Genomic DNA, 18,023 nt, shown 5'->3' with positions numbered 1-18,023 from the left:
ATTAAAAAAGAAGAAAGAACTAAATTCAAAGACCTAACTGCACTCCTGGAAGAATTAGAAAAAGAACAAATTAACCTCAAAGCAAGTATAATGAAGGAAATTACAAAGATTAGAGTAGAGCTAAATGAAATTGAAAATGACAAAGCACCAGAATATATAAACAGTACCAAAAGTTGTTTCTTTGAGAAGATCAATAAAATTGACTAATCCTTAGCTAACTAATGAAGAAAAAAGACAGAAGATGCAAATACATGAAATAAGAAGTGACAAAGGGGCTATGATGACTGACTCCACAGAAATAAAGAGTATCATAAGAAAATACTTTGAAAAATAGTATGGCAACTAGATGGATAATTTAGAGGAAATGGACAAATTCCTAGAAACACACAAGCAGCCTACATTGATGAAAGAAGAAAGTGATGAATTTGACAAACTAATCACAAATAACAAGATAGAATTAGTTGTTAAAAACTTCCTAACTAAGAACAGCCCAGGACCAGATGGTGTCACAGGTAAATTCTACCAAACATTCCAGAAAGAAAAAAACACCAATCCTGCTTAAACTTTTCCAAAAAATAGAAGTGGAGGGAACATTGCCTAACTCATTCTATGATGCCAACTTCACCCTAATACCAAAGCCAAACAAAGAAGCTACAAGAAAGGAAAACTATAGACCAATCTCTCTAATGAAACTATATGCTAAAATACTCCACAAAATCCTTGCTAATCATATTCAACAGCAAACCAAATGAATTATACCCTAAGATCAAGTGAGTTTTATCCCTGGTGTGTAAGGATGGTTCAACATAAGAAAATAAATCAATGTAATACACCACATAAGCAAATTGAAAGAAAAAAAATCACATGATCATTTCTATAATACAGAAAAAGCATTTAACAAAATACAACTCTTTTTCCTGATAAAAACACTTCAAAACATAGGAATAGAAAGAAACTTTCAAACATGATAAAGAGCATGTGTGAAAAACCCACAGCTAACATCATATTCAATGGTGAAATCCTAAAAGCTTACCCTCTAAGATCTGAATCAACACAAGGATGCCCACATTCACTGCTCTTATTTAACCAATGTGTTAGAAGAACTTATTAAGCACTGAGGCAAAAAAAAAAAAAAAAAAATGGCTATAAAAGCATCCAAATTGGAAAGGGGGAAATAAAAATTTCACTATTTGCAGATGACATGATCCCATACATTAAAGCCCTGAGAAATATACAATGAAGTGTTTAGAGCTTATAAATCAGTTCACTAAAAAGGCAGATTATAAGAGCAATGTGCAAAAATTGGTAGCATTTCTGTATTCCAATAATGAACGAACTGAGGAGGAAATCAAGGAAAAATTCCCATTTATGATCACAACTGCAAGAATCAAATATCTAGGAAAAAATTTAACTAAAGATATAAATGCCTTGTATGCAGAAAACTATACAACACTCTTAAAAGAAATCAAAGAAGACCTAAACAAATGGAAGAATATTCCCTGTTCGTGGATAGGAGACGAAATATCATTAAGTTGTCTATCCTACCCAAACTGATCTACAGATTTAATGCAATGCCAATAAAAATCACCACAACATTTTTTATTGAATTTGAAAAATGAAATTTATTTGTAAAGACAAGGGGCCCTGAATAGCCAAAGACATATTGAAAAAGAAAAATGTAATGTGAGGAATAGCACTAACTGACTTTAAAACATACTCTAAAGCTACAATGGTCAAAACTGCATGCAGTTGGTACAAGGATAGACATACTGATCAATGGAACCAAGCTGAGAGTTCTGATGTAGATCTCCACATTTACAATCAAGTGATATTCAACAAGGCCACCAAACCGACTTCACTGGGAGAGAACGGTGTCTTTAACAAATGGTGCTTGGTGAACTGGCCATCCATATCCAAAAGAATGAGAGGATCACCATCTCATGCCCTATACAAAAATTAACTTAAGATGGATCAAAGACATAAATATAAGACCCAAGATTATAAAGATCTTAAACAGTAATGCAGGGAAGCATCTACAGGATTTCATATTAGGAAACAGTTTCATGAAATTTACACTCAAAGCATGAGCAGTGAAAGAAAAAATAGATAAATGGGACCTCCTCAAAATTAAAAACCTTTGCACCTCAAAGGAGTTTGTCAAGAAAGTAAAAAGGCAGTCTACTCAATGGAAGAAAATATTTGATATCCAAATATCTGATAGGGGCTAATAGCCAGTCTATATAAAGAAAACCTACACCTTAAAAATAAAAAGACAAACAACCAATTTAAAAAATGGGCAAGTGATTTGAACAGACACTTCTCCAAAGAAGAATTACAAATGGCTATAAAGCACATGAAAAGATGCTCAATGTCACTAAGGAAATGGCTCAACACCATTAGGGAAATGCAAATCAAAACCACAATGGGATATCATCTTTCACCCATTAAACTGATGGCTATTTAAAAAATGGAGAAATACAAATATTGGAGAGAATGTGGAGGAGTGGGAACGCTTATCCACTTCTGGTGGGAATGTAAAATGGTGCAACCATTGTGGAGGACAGTTTGGCAGTTCCTCAGATACTAAGTATAGAAATGCCATATGATCCAGGAATCTCACTGCTGGGTATATATACCTTGAAGAATTGAAAGCAGGAACATGAACAGATATATGTACAGCAATATTCATAACAGCATTTTTCACTATTGCCAAAAGTTGGAATCAACCTATATGTCCATCAACACATGAATGGATGAACAAATTGTGGTATATACATACAATGGAATATTACTCAAGTGTAACAAGGAATACAGTGTTAACACATGGGATAGAATGGATGGATCTTGAAGACCTTATGTTGAGTGAAGCAAGCCAGGCATTGAAGGACAAATATTACATGACCTCACATACATGAATGAAGCAAATAGAGCAGACTCAGAGTCAGAGTTTAGAAGATAGGTTTACAAAAGACAGAAAGGGGGAAGAAAGTTGTGAGTAAATGCCTATATGGACTAAATCTATGATAAGGTGGTAGGATGTAGTTGTGCAGTGAAGGGGAATAATAGTGATTCAGTGATGCTACTGAGCTGGATGGTGCTGGTCTGTGAGAGGACTAGTGTGGGGAGTGTGGGTTGTATTGTCCATGGAACTGGGGGGAAGGGTTGGGGGAGGGAGGAAGTGAACTATGTGGATTTGTGGGTATGTGGTTGAAACTACAACTTTGGGAGTTTTCTTTTGGCTAATATGGCAAGGGAGGGTTACTGGTTTAAAGTGTTGGATGTGGGGGGCATGAGGGACAGGGCACATCAGGGGCAGGCTTCTAGGGAGTACACAGTGTTCATCTTGTCAGTGGGCTCTATCAGTGGGTGGGGACTCACCTAGTGAGCAGAAAGGTGTTGGACTTCCATTCTGGGGAGCCCTGCTATGTTGTCAAATAGGGGAGTGAGAATCTCTTGAGAGCATAGGCAGTGCCTAATAGGGGAAGACAGACCAGTATGTTGAGCCCTCAATGTTAGTGTGAGTAACTATGAATCTTGTCCTTCAATGAGTTCATCTTGGTGGTTACTTGGGTCCTGATGGGAGGGGGAGGGAGGAATAGAATAGATTGCACATGGGGTATTTTGGGGGCGTTGAAGAGCATAAATTCCAAAGTAGGGACTATGGGCAGGGACAAAAACTCTTGAGTTCTCTGCACAACCTATTGTGTCTGGATGTCTCCATGGCCTTCAGGAGTCCCTTTATTTGAAGCAATATTTATTTTGGCTGTCAATGAGACCCTGATGAGACATGCTTAAGTATAACCTCTGAAATGACTTCCTGACTCATTTTGAAGTCACTTAGCCATATAAACTCATTTGTCTTTACCCTTTCCACCTTTTGGTCAAGGACTTTTTCCAGATGCATTGCTAGTTTGTGCTTGGTAACAATGCCTTGGTGCCAGAGAGGTTCATCACTAGGAGTTCTGTCCAGTGCTTGGGGGAAGGTAATGGATTTATAAGCTGAGATTGGCTTAGAGAAAGGCCACATTTGAAAAACAAGGTAGTTCTCAGGAGGTAACTCTTAAGTGCCCTAAAATTCTAGGCTAAGTTTCTATTTCAAAAGTAAAGATTCAAAAATACAACCATTAATATCAAGGGCTCATCAATGGCCCATCCTCCCTCAGTAGACACTGCCCCTGTACTTGGGATTTATGCTGTAACACTAGAGAAAGTGGAAGAGCTCATCAGGATGGGAATTTGATATTCTTTTGGTTATTGTGTGAATCTCCACCCACTGTGGCAATGCCCCATGAACACTTGAACCCATTTAGATGCTTTCTATGTATGGCCCAAGTGAACCTCCTCCCAGGCATGCCCATCTCTGACACTCCACACCAATGATCCTCCCTTGCCACAGTTGTAACCCTTCTGTGATCCAAAACTTCTTCAAAATTGAAGCCAACAAAATAAATGGAAACTAATAGAAAAATGATATAATAATGATAGTTTTAAAAATAACAAATAAAATACAAAAACTTTTAATAGTTTGGAATAATAAAATAAAAAATATAAAATTTTAAAAAATGTTTTGACACAAGGTCTTTCATCACTGTAAGATCTGTTGTCTTGCATGTACAGTGATGTTTTCTTCCATTTATTCCCCCAGTGTCTTATTTTTTTCATTTTCTCTTCAAAGAAGCTTTAGGTTACAGAAAAGTCACACACAGAATATAGGTAATTTCCATATACCCAATGATATCCCCCTTTCCCCTTTTCCCTACTAAAAAATATTTTACATGTGGAAAGTACATTTACTAAAATTGATGTACAAATATTGAAACATTGCTACTAACCATGGTCAATGTTTCAGAATTATAGTTTGCATTTTGGACCATACACTTTTATAGATTTTGATGAAGTTTAACACGGTCTGTATCCATCATTGAGAGATCATGTAGAACTATTCCATCGTGACAGAGTTGGACTCAGTTGTAGGTTCCCTACACATGGCTCTTCTGCCTTTTCTATTTGAACCTATAGTTAGATAGTATTGATAGGTATATGTCCCAGAGACTTAAATCTTTGGGCTGTTCATGTACCAGTTGGGCCCTGAATCTCAACAGAATTGCAACACCTATTCTCCAGTTCAATGGAGTCACACAGGACAATTAACAAGGAGATGGTAATGGACAACAAACATCCCAAGGAACAGAGATAGTCTCCAACTGCAAGCAAGATGGTCCCATCCATCTGCAACATGGAATCTAAGCCCTCTCTCAATTAACAGTAGAGTGGGCATCACCACCCCAGAATCATCAGGACTGGGGAATGAAAGATGGACTAAAGTAGTCTTCCTGGTATTCTAGTATAGACATTGTAGTTCTAGCAATGGAAGAACATAAATTACTGATGTGGAGGCAGTGATCACTGGAGATTCTGAGGGCAAGGCAAGGGAAAAACAGGTATAATATGGGGGCATTTTTGGGACATGGAAATTGTCCTGAATGACATTGCAATGACAGACACAGGCCATTTTATATCTTGTAATAACTTAAAAATTGTGAGGGGGAGAGTGTAAACTACAATATAATCTATAATCCATGCTTAGTGTAATCCTCCAAAATTTCTTTACCAATTGTAACAAAGGTACCACACTAGCGAAAGATATTGTTAATGTGGAAAAATATGGGAGAGCTAGGGAATAGAGCATATGAGAATCCCCTATATTTTTTATGCAACACTTATGTAGTCTAAGTTTCTTTAAAAAATAAAATATATATATTTATCTTTTAAAATAAGAAGGTAAGTGGATATAGCTCAAGCAATTGGGCTCCTATCTACCATACTAGAGGCTCTGTTTTGATTCCTGAGGCTTCCTGGTGAAGGCAAGCTGGCCTGCCCCACAGTGGAGAGCTAAGAGTAGATGGAGTGTAAAACAAACAAAAAAAGGGGTGGTGGTGGTGGTAGTGCAAAATAAATAAATAAATTAACTAAAAATTAATTTAAATAAAGAAGATGTATTTAATCTTAGAACTGAATGGTGAGTTAAAGTTAGCCAGTAACATGGAATAATAAAGACTATTCCAGGGAGTAGACACAAAATGAACTTCTTTCAACACCTGATATCTCTACATCTACTGGGATGACCACACCACCATAGGGCTTATATATTCTTTTCAATGTGCTGCAATGCCATGCTCCCAATATTTGATCTGTTGAACAAACAAGTGTTTCAATGTTTCTACCTAAATAGAATTTTGTGTTTTGAGCAAATTCAAGATGAATAGTTTGAAATATTTGACATTTCACACAGATCAATAAGTATGGAAATATTCGGTTCCCTTTATTTTAATGTTAATATCACAATTTTTGCAAATGTGTTTTAAATATTCTAACATCCTTACCTGTATTGGAAATGTGTCCCGAGGTTTAGGGTAAACAATACTGAAATCACACATTTATTTATTTATTTTTGTTTAAAAAGTGTCAACAATAAATATAGAAGCTTGTGAAGCTGAAGAAACAATGTAGAATTAATTTAATTTCCATAATGCTTCAATATCATTCCTACCTGTTGACATAATAGTAAATAAGTATTTAGATGCACCTTAAATATTGACAATAACAGAATAAGAATGAGTTTTTATTTACTGAAAACAAGAATAACAACAATCCTTGGGACCACAGAAAATCCTGCTAAGTTAGGAATCCCCACCACTTAATTTTTAGGTTCAGTATCAGCCCAGGCAGTTTATTATTACTTCATTTAGTCTTTCACATTTTCAGTATGATACTACAAATCCTGATGGAAGAACTATAGTCTTTGAATCATGAGTCTTAATTATATGTTTACTTTTCAGAACTGAAGTAATTCCACTATCATTCTTCACTAAAAAAAAAAAAAAAAATGCCCCTAACTGATAATAGATAAAACTATTAACTGCTGGATGTTTCTTACCCCCATTCTTGGTGCCCTACCAAGAAGGCGCCTCTTCATGACTCTTGTCTCAGAAAGCCAGTCTCTGGCTGACAGTGATGCTGGCTTGTGACCTCACCCAGGACTGATGTCAAGCATAAAGGATTCTTTTGTTAGTCAAGCCACTAATTTGGCTACAAAGCTCTTACTATAAAATAACCAATTTTGTGTACCATGTGTCCTTGTAATTTTCTTATAAAAGTAATGTGAAATAGGGTAGGCCTCTCTCTAGGGATAAATACAGTGTGTATTCAGCAGTGCAAGTCCAAACACACCTCTCCATGGGCTCATGCTTCCTGTCTGTACCAGAGGCTTCTAGTCTTTATTTTCACCCTCTTTCTCCACACTTGTCTTTCAGGTTTTAGCTGTTACAGAATGTAACTATACTAAAAGAAATAATTTCTATTTTTTAAAATTTATTTCTTTAGCATTTAGATTTTTAACACAAAATCCTCCTGTGAATTAGAGTTAACTTGGTCCTGATTGGAATGTAATATTCAATGTTACATGCCATATCAAACCAATTATTGTTTTATAAAATACTTCCATTTATTGTTTAGACTATTTGAAAATAAGTCTTATGATTTCTAATTAATAATAAGTAAACACTCGGGAAGAAGAATTTCAGTATTTAGATTATGTTTTAAGAATTTCACAATAAATGTCTTTTAAGCAGGTTTTCTTCTTCAGTTCTCCTATTTATAATAAAATCATGTCTTTAATACTCTCTTATAAGGTATAGCTGATGTGATTCAAATAATATCTATTCAGTTCAAGTATGAATTTTTTCCCTTTAGGCTTATAAATTCTTCAGCATTAAATGTAATTTCACAAAATACTTCTGTTATTCTTATTTAAATCCCTAAGCATTCATTTAGTGTATCATACAAAACAAGTTAAAAATTTAAGTATTTTCATTAATTACCCACATAGTGATATTATTTAAATAGCAATAAGTACTTTAGAAATAAAAGTTAAATGAGCAAATATATAACATTAAATAATTGCCATGAACAATAGTGTAAAATGTTAATACCAGAGGTTAATAATATAAAAAAGAAATGAGGTCTGACATTGCATTCTTTAATTTACTATTTGGTATTTTTTCTACAAGATTACTAGGGTTACCTTCAGATATTATTTGTTTTTTCTTCATAGTAAAATATATAAAAATATTTCAAACGAGGTTTTTGCAATTAGCTAAAATGGCATTTGAATATGCTACTTTGAATAATGTTGAAACAGGCCAATTTATTTTTTAAACATTTAAGTTTTTATAATGAAAATCCATTTCATTTATTAGAAACTTCTTTCTCTATTGAGAAGTCATCTTAAATTAATTTAAAGGTTTGCTAATTTCTTTGAATGCTTAACATATTCTTAATAAAATAGAATGTAACCTTTATCTTATTCTCACTTCCCTCACACTTTTGTTTAGATATTTAGATTTACAAAAGCACAATTGTAAAAATTATCTCCTTACATGAAAATGAATTACTCAAGTTGACTCTATCACCTTCATGAACCCAGTACTCCAATGAGTGTAGGAATCTGATTATTGTCACACCGCAATAGACTCCATCATCCACATTTATTAATACCCTTTGATTTATTGAGATATTCTCTGGGCTAAATATATAGAGCCATCTCACTATCATGTCAATTTTCTGAATATATCTCACACTTTTTTGCACAAGAACAAATATAGGTGATTCATCAAAAGAATTAATCAAATCTCACAGCAACTTGAAGTATGTATTTCTTCATTCATTTCTTCAACTGATCAACTTAATAATACTGAGAAACAAGTCAGGCAGTCACATTAAGCCAATTTTTGGTTGATGGCTAACCTTAACCACAAAGATGTTAATGGTTTTCCCAAAGCTCCTACCTACCAAGTGCTGATTTAGGATTTGAGGCCAATTTTTTCCTGAATAAATTGAGAGCTTTTGTTTCATTCTCCTTATAAAGCTAAATTTCTATCAATACTTGATACATATTTCATCATTATTCCTAAAATATACTCTATTTGTAACAAAACTATATACTTGCATTTCCATTGAAGATCCCTCATTTCCTTAGCGGTGCTAAAACTTCCAAGATCACAGATGTCCTGGCAAATACTTAGGGTTAGGGAATTTCATATTTAAACAGCACTGTAATTCTCCATGTTCTCTATCACAGGTAACGATTTAGAATCCAAGAACAATATCAATGACCAATTCTATTAGTCAGGGTTCTCTAGAGAAATAGAATCAACAAGAGATATCTGTCAATAGTATGTGATTCTGTAAGAGTCTCTCACACAGCCATGAGGATGCACAACTCCAGGTTCCACAGGCAGACTGCAACGAAAGTCCAATGAAGGTTCTTGATGAGTTCTGGGAGATGTTGGCTGTCAAAAGATGAGCTGGGAAATTCTCTCTCAATGCTGGAATCACTTCCCCTTTTAAGGGATTCAATTGATTGGGTTAAGCATCACTCATTGCTGATGGCAATCTCCCTGACTGATGGAATTATAACCAGCTATCTAAGATTTACCACTGCAATAAAGTCAATGGTGACTAAAGTCCATAAATGCCCTTGTACTACAGTTAACCCAGTGCTTGCTTGACCAAACGACAGGCACAATTACCTGGCCTGGTTGACACAATACCATCACACCAATGTAAAAACACATTAAAGGAAAGTAAATAAACCATAAAAAATAAGAGGGAAGCATTTCATATTTATAGGTTATGTTCACTTTTGAACAAGAAAATGCCAATAAGATTATAATCTTTCTTATAACAATTACTGTGAAGTTATTGAGTCAATGGGAAATACAGCTAAATATTGGTGTGCCTAAAAGTTCAATCAGGGCTTATTGATAGCCAAAGAGATGAATGCAGGCTGGTATGAGAAGAAAGACAGTATAGACTTACTTTGATGAAAAGCCATTCAAGGTGCATTTGTACTCTTATTACTGCAGGTGGATATGACAATTGTTATGTATTGCCTCTCTAACTGCTCAAAGCTTCGAAGATGTTTAGAAATTACTACTACATTTGTAATCTTCAGTAGTGTAGAGAGCCTTAAGTGTTACTTAGAGCAGAGCCCTTCCTCACTCCACCCCAATTAAAGAAAGAACAAATATCACAGAAGTAGAATATATGTGTTGTTCAGTAAAGCATTATAAAAAGAGTCATCATCATTTAATTATTCTTCTAGGATCATCTAGTGGAAATTTTTCATTGACAGTCACATCCCCTACACAATTAATAAATTGTTAAATAGATGTTTTTAAAGTGTTAGATAGGAACAAACTGAGCCCAAGGACGTACAGAGGTCATTTAGCAACGGAGAGTAGGAACATGTTAAATTATCATCATATTCATTTTTTGTGTTGTTTTTTTCAGAAGTTTTACCAGTTTCTGGTGAAAGATGTTTGCTATTTTTGTTCATGATCTTATTTCTTTATTTTTAAACAAATCTAGTATCCCCACTCTATTTACATATTGTAACCATTGTATTGAAACATTTATTTGCAGCCAGTTTTAAATAATCATTCATTTCTACCAAAGCTTAGTGAGTAATATCTATTTGTGAGTTAGTACTGTTAATAGAAATAAGTTAATTTCCCTTATGTGTACGTCAATGCAGAAACCTTCAGCAAGAATAAATATTATACCTAATTTACCATTTTCTATAATATACTTTGAGGAATTTCATTATTATGGTTTAATTTTGAAGAACTCCTTATTAATTTATACAATAGGCAATTCCAAATGGGAATTTAATTTATTTCACATTTGCCGTTACTTTCTGCACATATATTTTTCAATCTAGAAAATTTAACTTCATTACAATACTTCATTGTATTTTTCTTAAGCCACTGAAAATATGAAAGCTAATTTCTCAATATCCAGAACTACTAACATTAATTATTTAGGGTGTTCAGCAATGCTTTTTCTTAGTTTGTGTTTAATCACACATAGATGAGTTTAAAAGTTATTATTTCACTAACCAGATCTAAAATTTTATAAAATTTTTGTATTGTATAAACCTAGAAATAGAAGTTAAGGAAAAAGATGAAGTATTGGTAAAATTATGCAATTTTGGAAAATTAAATTTATTTGTGTAGGCAATAATATAGAAGTTGGTTAAAACACTTTAAGTAACTTTTATGATAACTTTACCTGGTCAAAATGCAGCTTCTTTATTTTGCTATGAGAGGCAATCCTTATATTATACTTAATAATGATTTGTTTTCTTCCTTTAGGAAATAACTTTATAAATAATTAGAGGATTTACAGAAGAGCTACAATTTAAGCCTGAGTAACCTGGTAGTACCAATAGCATGCCCCTTCATGCGTGATTACACCATATCATTTGTTTCCTAGAAGTTTTGATTTATGGAGTCAAGAAAAGGTATAGAAATTCTTTTCCTCTTCATTTTTGTCATAGCAAATGTTTTGATAAGTACTGCGAAAAAAACAAACAGCACTAACTTTGACCAATCATATTCTAAAATATACTTGACCTTGGACACCAAGTTAAAAATGACAATTTACAATAAAACCATCATCTACATGGAATACAATTTGAAAAGTAGTAAATGAATCTCTTTAAATTAGTAAGTTGTGTTAAAATATACACAGACTTAAGGTCTGTGACGGAAAAGCTAAGGGGATTAAAATTTGAGGACCTATTCTGGTTCAGGAATGGTCTAGCAGTAGGAAAGGATGACCACAAATCAAGAAATAAATGTCTAAATTGGCATAGATATATAAGAGGATTCTGTTGGTAGATGGAACCTTCTGTTGTTTATCACTAGGATTTTTGATTCTCTTGAATAAGAGTGATTGTTCTTGTTCTTGACTATTCTTGTTCTAGATATGTCATCTTGCTAGTATCATGGCACCATTCAGAAGCTAGGGTAACTAAAGCAAGCTATTGCTTCAAGGACAGCTCCAAAATTCTTTAAATTTAATGGAAGTTTAGGAAAGATCCTTAGTTAAAGTAGAAACCATACTCGGGAACTTGGATTAACTTTGTCCTTGGAAGGTTCTAAGTCTGACTCTGTAGCCCCATTCCACATGGCATTGTCTTATTGAAGTAAATATATTCTTCTCTTGCCATGTTTTATAACCAGTCTTCTGTAATGCATATTCCTACAAGGGAAAAATGTAGAAGTTAGGGAAAGAATTATACAGAGAATTGAATATGGTCACCCATAGCAGGTAATAAGGACTGAACAAAATGCTGAAATTGATGCTGATGTTGAAGACAAATCCTTGGTTTTATTGGAATAAGTGCACCAAGACTCAATCAAAACATAACAACAAAAACACACAAATTTTAGACTTATTGGTAAGTGTAATGCTTATAACAAAAAAAATCCCTACCACCTTGGATTCTCTTCCTGACTTTGATAAACCAACTTAAAATAGACATATCCCTAACTGAGTAAAAATGGAAAAGATAGATAGAATTTTTGGATATCTATTTTGTCTCATTGGAATCCTATCAAGGCCAAAACTAGGGAGGCTAAAGTCCTCCAAAGAAAGCAAAGCTATTGAATTTTCCTGATACTGTACATTGCTCTCATCATTTAAGCATTGGCTGATCCATAAGCTATGTAGTTGAAAAGCTGATAAATGGAGTAGATTATAGCTATCTAGAGGCAAAGAAGCTTACTGAACTAGTAGCAGCCTCATGGAATAGGAAAAAATTAGAATTCAGGCCTATTAATGAATCAGGACTTGAGGGTACAAGATCCTGGAAAGGAATGAAAATCAGAAATTTTAGCCCAAGGTCCTGAGACTATACCTTGGATTCCTAAGGGAATCCTGGAAGTAAACCAGGATTTACAAACACTAATACTCACCCTATAATTGGCTATGAGAGGCAATCCTTAAATTACACTTAATATTGTAAGTTGGATTAGTTTAATACACTCCTGTTAATCAGAAACAGAAAACCCTCACTGGAGGAATACAATACCCAATTCATCTACAAGGTTTCAATGGAAAAATTCTGGCATTCATTTAAAAATTACTCAACAATAAAAAGAGCAAGAGATTCAGATAATAGAGTTAACAAACAAAGAAGTTAAAATGTTCTATATGATTAATATACATATTATAAGATGAAGACTATTGTCAGAGAAAAAGAATATAAATAAAAGATGGACAATAACATATACCAGCTAGGATATGGAGAAATTGGAACCCTCATACATCATTGGTGGGAATGTAAAATGGTATAGCTGCTTTTGAAAATGGATGATAGTTCCTTGAAATGTTACACATAGAGTTATCAGATCTAGCAATTTCACTCCTAATTGTCCACCCAAGAGAAGTTATCTACCCACTAAAAATCTTTTACATGAGTGTTCATAGCATCCTTATTCATAATAACCAAAAATTGTAAGCAGTCCAAATGCCCATTAATTGAAGAATGAATAAATAAAATACAATGTATATGCATACAATGAAAACATATGGGCAGTAAAAGTTAATGATGTGCTGATACATGCCACAACATGGCTGAAACTTTAGAATATTACGGTGGTAGAAGAATTTTAATCACAAAGAATCATATATAATATGATTCCATTAATATAAAATGTCCAGAATAGGCAAATATATAAAGATAGAAAGTTGATTGAGTTGTCTATGACTGGGATAGTGAATGGAGAGAAATATGGGATGACTCCAAATAAATAAAGGATTTCTATTTTGAGTTCTGAATATGGTAAAAAAATAGAGTGTGGTAAAAGTTACATAACTCTGTGACTATACTGAAAAATATTGAATTTTCACTTTAAATAGGTGAATTGGGTGGCATGTGAATTATAACTCAAGAGAGGTCTTAAAAACTCTGTAGATAGGTTTGACAACAGATTAAACATGGCTTAGGAAAGGCTCCTTATTTAGAGGGCAAGTCAATAAAAATATTCAGACTGAAAGAGAGAACGATTAAAACTGAAGTATTAATACAAAAATGAAAATAAGACCTGTGTATGTGTAACTTGATCTCAGTTATTAAGGAGAGTAACTTTAGATGAGAAGAAATATTTGAACAATGACTGATAAAATTCTAAAATTTATTAGTAAGTTCAAGCACAGATTCAAAGCTTCCCCTGTATCCCCAAAAATAAAAACAAAAAATCTTAGAGGTTAAAGATTATCATAGGGAAATGGGATTATAACATGGCACATTCAAAACTTCACAGACCACAAAGGCAAGGCTCAACAGCAGTCTGATCCAAGACCTGGCAGAATAGCCTGTAGTTCTCTCTGGAATTTGGCAAGATAGGAAATATTGTAAGGTACTTTTACAAAGTTGTTTTACATTTACCTTCCTGTATAGCATGAGGGAGGCCACCTGAGACTGAGAGGTTTCCATAAGGTAGTTTCTCACCTATCTCCCCATTTCTGGTGAAGTATGGACTTTCCAATTTTCTCTCCCCACTTCCAAGTACAGTTAAAATAGAGAGTTGATTTCTCAAAGGCAGAGTGGTCTGTCACTTGTGTCCAAAACCACCCCCTAAGTTGAATGTTATTTTGTATGAGGAGATATAATCTTCCATTCGCCATCAGTATAAATAATAAATTACCTAAATCTATATGAGCGCATTGCCACATTCTTGGCCAACATGATGCAAGTGTGCCAATCCAGCCTAGCAGATGCCACTGCAGAACTGCTTAAGAACCACTTGACTGTTTAAGTGCTTAAGTGTAACCAGAGCAAAAAGAAATATTACCTACAAGGGATGACTCAAAAATTAGCAGTTGACTTCTCAACAAGAAAAGTAGAAGACACAACAATGAGATGATATTTTTAACTTGATGAGAAAAGATGGCTGACAAATGAAAACTCTATATGCAGCAAAAACATTATTAAATAGTGGAGGTATTGTTAGGTAGTTTGTCACAAACAACTCCTCATTAAAAGAAATATATGAGACAGAGAAAAAAACAAATCATTTGGAAGTCTAGAAATGTAGGAAAAGCAAATGAAAATATAAATGTGTTAGTGAATCTTAATAAACATTGATTGTATAAAACAATAATAATATCCTTTTAAACTATCAACGGTTATCAGCTGAATATATTTCAGGTAGTGATGGCAGTTTAGGTGAACCAAATTCACTTCCTCACCTTTACTTAGGAATAACACATCCATTTATGAGATAGCTAAGGAGGGAAAGAGCTACCCATGACTGCAAGAGAACAACTTACTATGAAACTCTAAAGAAGTCATTAAATTTTCATCTAACACTATGGTTTTGCTAAACACCATGTTCTAAAAATTGAACAACAAGCACTTCCCACACTCCCATAACTTAGATCTATAACAGATATCAAATATCACTTCTTTGATCACATTATTTAATAAAGCTAACCCTGGCTCATTTTTTTTTCAGTTAATTTTCTTCATATGACATGTCCTCTGAAGATAATTAATGAACTTATTTATTTCTATATTCCCTCTTATAAGATGTTCTGGAGCTGTGGGTCACTGGCAAAATGAGACTAAAAGTGATCACATTATCACATTACTGGTCATTTGATGTGCTGTTTGTGCAAAGCTGTTTTGAGACTTCCAGGCAGATGACATGTTTTTAACTAAGAAAATCTTGGCTGGAGAAACTCTGGATGGAGAAAACTCCTACTTTTATTCATATGGTGGGAGGAACAATTTTTGCCCTTACACATTGAGAAAGATGTTGACAGGAAATCTCACACTTACAGTCAGAGAGAAAAATAAGAAATGACAGAAAGGATGAATCCAGAATAGCATGGGGTGAATAACTGGTCTTCCTGATGAAACTCTTTCATGTAGAATGATGTAGTATTGGCTAATATACAAAGGGGTGTTTAAAAGAGGAGATAAATGACCAAATCTTAATCTATGGACTGAAGACATAGAAATGAAGTAATCATATGTTTCTTCAGTGTGCCCTAAGCTAGTAAATTTTCCCTTTAAAGCAAGTTCATTAACACATAAATATAAAGTTGTGGTTGCCATAGATCCACAGCTTGGAATCCAACATGAAATTAAGACTATGAGTCTTGGAGTGAGTTCTGGACTCTAGTAACTGAAATGACTAATTATCCATGGAATATTCACAACTCAGACTAAAGATATGAAATTGTCTTTGATTCAATTCTGTGCTCTAGATTGTAGTACAAGAAATCATTTGAAGTCCTAAGGGACAATAGCACTTCCCCTACCTGAAACTGTTGACAGGGCTGTTGAAAAGACCCTGAGAATGTATTTAGGCTAACTTAGCATCAAGCTTCTTCAGTCTACAGACTCTTACATTCACTCTAGAAGGAGAGGCCATGTACACATTCAACTTCCCATGTACCAGTGGCTGGTTCCTCTAGCAGGAGGGAAAGCACCAATAAAGTCTCTCTTTCTGATTTTTACAAGACTCCCCTTACTCTTGTTCTGGGAAAGGAAAAACAAAAGAAAGGAAACACTTTTTCCCTTTTACATAAATCCATTGCATGCCTGACATTTTCCCCAGACCTTTGTGTTCCTCTCCATAGGATAATGAATAATCAGGAGAACTTATTTGCCGTCTTGATGACCTTGAGTTTTAAGGCTCATTCAAGTAGATGGTCTTACTCATCCAGATCCATTTCATTAAACTAGTACATACATTCATGGGTGTTGTATACTAATAGCTCATAACTTCCTCCTTCTCCAGAGAATGACTCTTGGTTGAACAGATGCCAGTTTTCCCAAGAGAATATAAAATCCTCACGCTCTCCAGCTCAGCATCCAGTAGTCCATATAGACTATATGAAAGGTTCACCCATTGCCTCAGGATGGAACCAAATCTGTGATGCAAATTGTCCTCCCGAACTCCCTAGGATATCAAGTTGAAGCTTCATTAACTTTTTTCCCCTGGCCTATCTTGCTTTCCTTTCTTCCTTTCTCCCATAGCCTTCAACAAATTACTTTCTTAAGAAGTGCTATCTCAAATTCTCATCTCAGAAAACTAACTTAAAACATTTGGTATTTTGAATTGTAGGAAGCAAGGTCTAAGGAAGAGATTTTGGGGGATAGACCAATTGTCCTTCAAATGGCAAAGAGGATCTCATCAGTGGTTAGAGGTGAATTATTGATAGCTCTTATAATGCTAAGACTGTATAATTGCTGGATTTCATATGGGAGTTGGTATATAAGGGAAATAACAACTGTAAATACAATGGAATGAGGTGACTGTTGCTGAGCACCACATCCATTGCAAAGAAAGCATGATAAACTCAAGTGAGTTAATTAATTGACCTACACTTAAAACAGAGGTCAGAGGCCACAGGGCCATCTTGGAAGCACTTAAGATACTCATCTACTGCAGCCAGAGGACAGACAGCACTAAAGGCCAGGCCCAGACCTAATTGCAAAAGGGGCAGAATTTTAATTAAGGTTGATAGTACCAGCTTAGTAAAGTCTTCCATGCCAAAAGCATGTCCCTTAAAAGGAATGGTTGGGACCCCACTGGAAGTTGGGGCTAGGTGGGTAGATGCCCCTGAAAACAAAGAACTAGCAGATTATCCTAAACTCTCTATATCTTCAGAAATATTCACTTTAACCATGTTGGAAGATAGAAAATCCCTACCTCTCAACCTTTACTTGAATACTCTACGAAGGCCTACAATGCAGATGTCTTAGAAGACAGTGGTCAAGATTTGCATCCACTCCCCTTCCTGGCCATATCTCAAGATATGCTCAGCACAATTTAGAGGTGCTGTGAGAAGAAAGGGATTATACATCCAAATTGCTGGAAGAACTGGTCATGTTTTGTATGGGAGAGCCTGCCCTCCTCCCAGAATTTTCCCTACAGTAAAAGACAACTTGAGAAAACTCCTGGGAGAGTGAGGCCTATCTCCTGGGAAACAGGAAAACCAAACTCCTATAAACAGGGGAACTCTAATGCACCTTACAAGAAAAAACTCAGGACAAGACAGAGGCCCAAATATACAGCTTATTGCATTCACCTTTAGCTGGCCTTCTAGATAGGAGGGCTGAAGCTCAAGAAAATCTCTGTCTTAGCAGCTGATGACAA

At 34.7% G+C, this 18,023-nt stretch overlaps 1 pseudogene; it reads left to right on the top strand.

Annotated features, from left to right (window-relative positions):
- Positions 1-364: 364 nt before the first annotated feature.
- The window catches only part of LOC131279664 (uncharacterized), a 40,543-nt pseudogene continuing 22,884 nt past the window's right edge, over positions 365-18,023 (top strand).

This window comes from Dasypus novemcinctus, chromosome 9, assembly GCF_030445035.2.
Source record: "Dasypus novemcinctus isolate mDasNov1 chromosome 9, mDasNov1.1.hap2, whole genome shotgun sequence".
Classification (NCBI taxonomy): domain Eukaryota; kingdom Metazoa; phylum Chordata; class Mammalia; order Cingulata; family Dasypodidae; genus Dasypus; species Dasypus novemcinctus.
The sequence above is the reverse complement of the archived record's forward strand: the minus strand, read 5'-3'. Positions and strand labels throughout refer to the sequence as shown.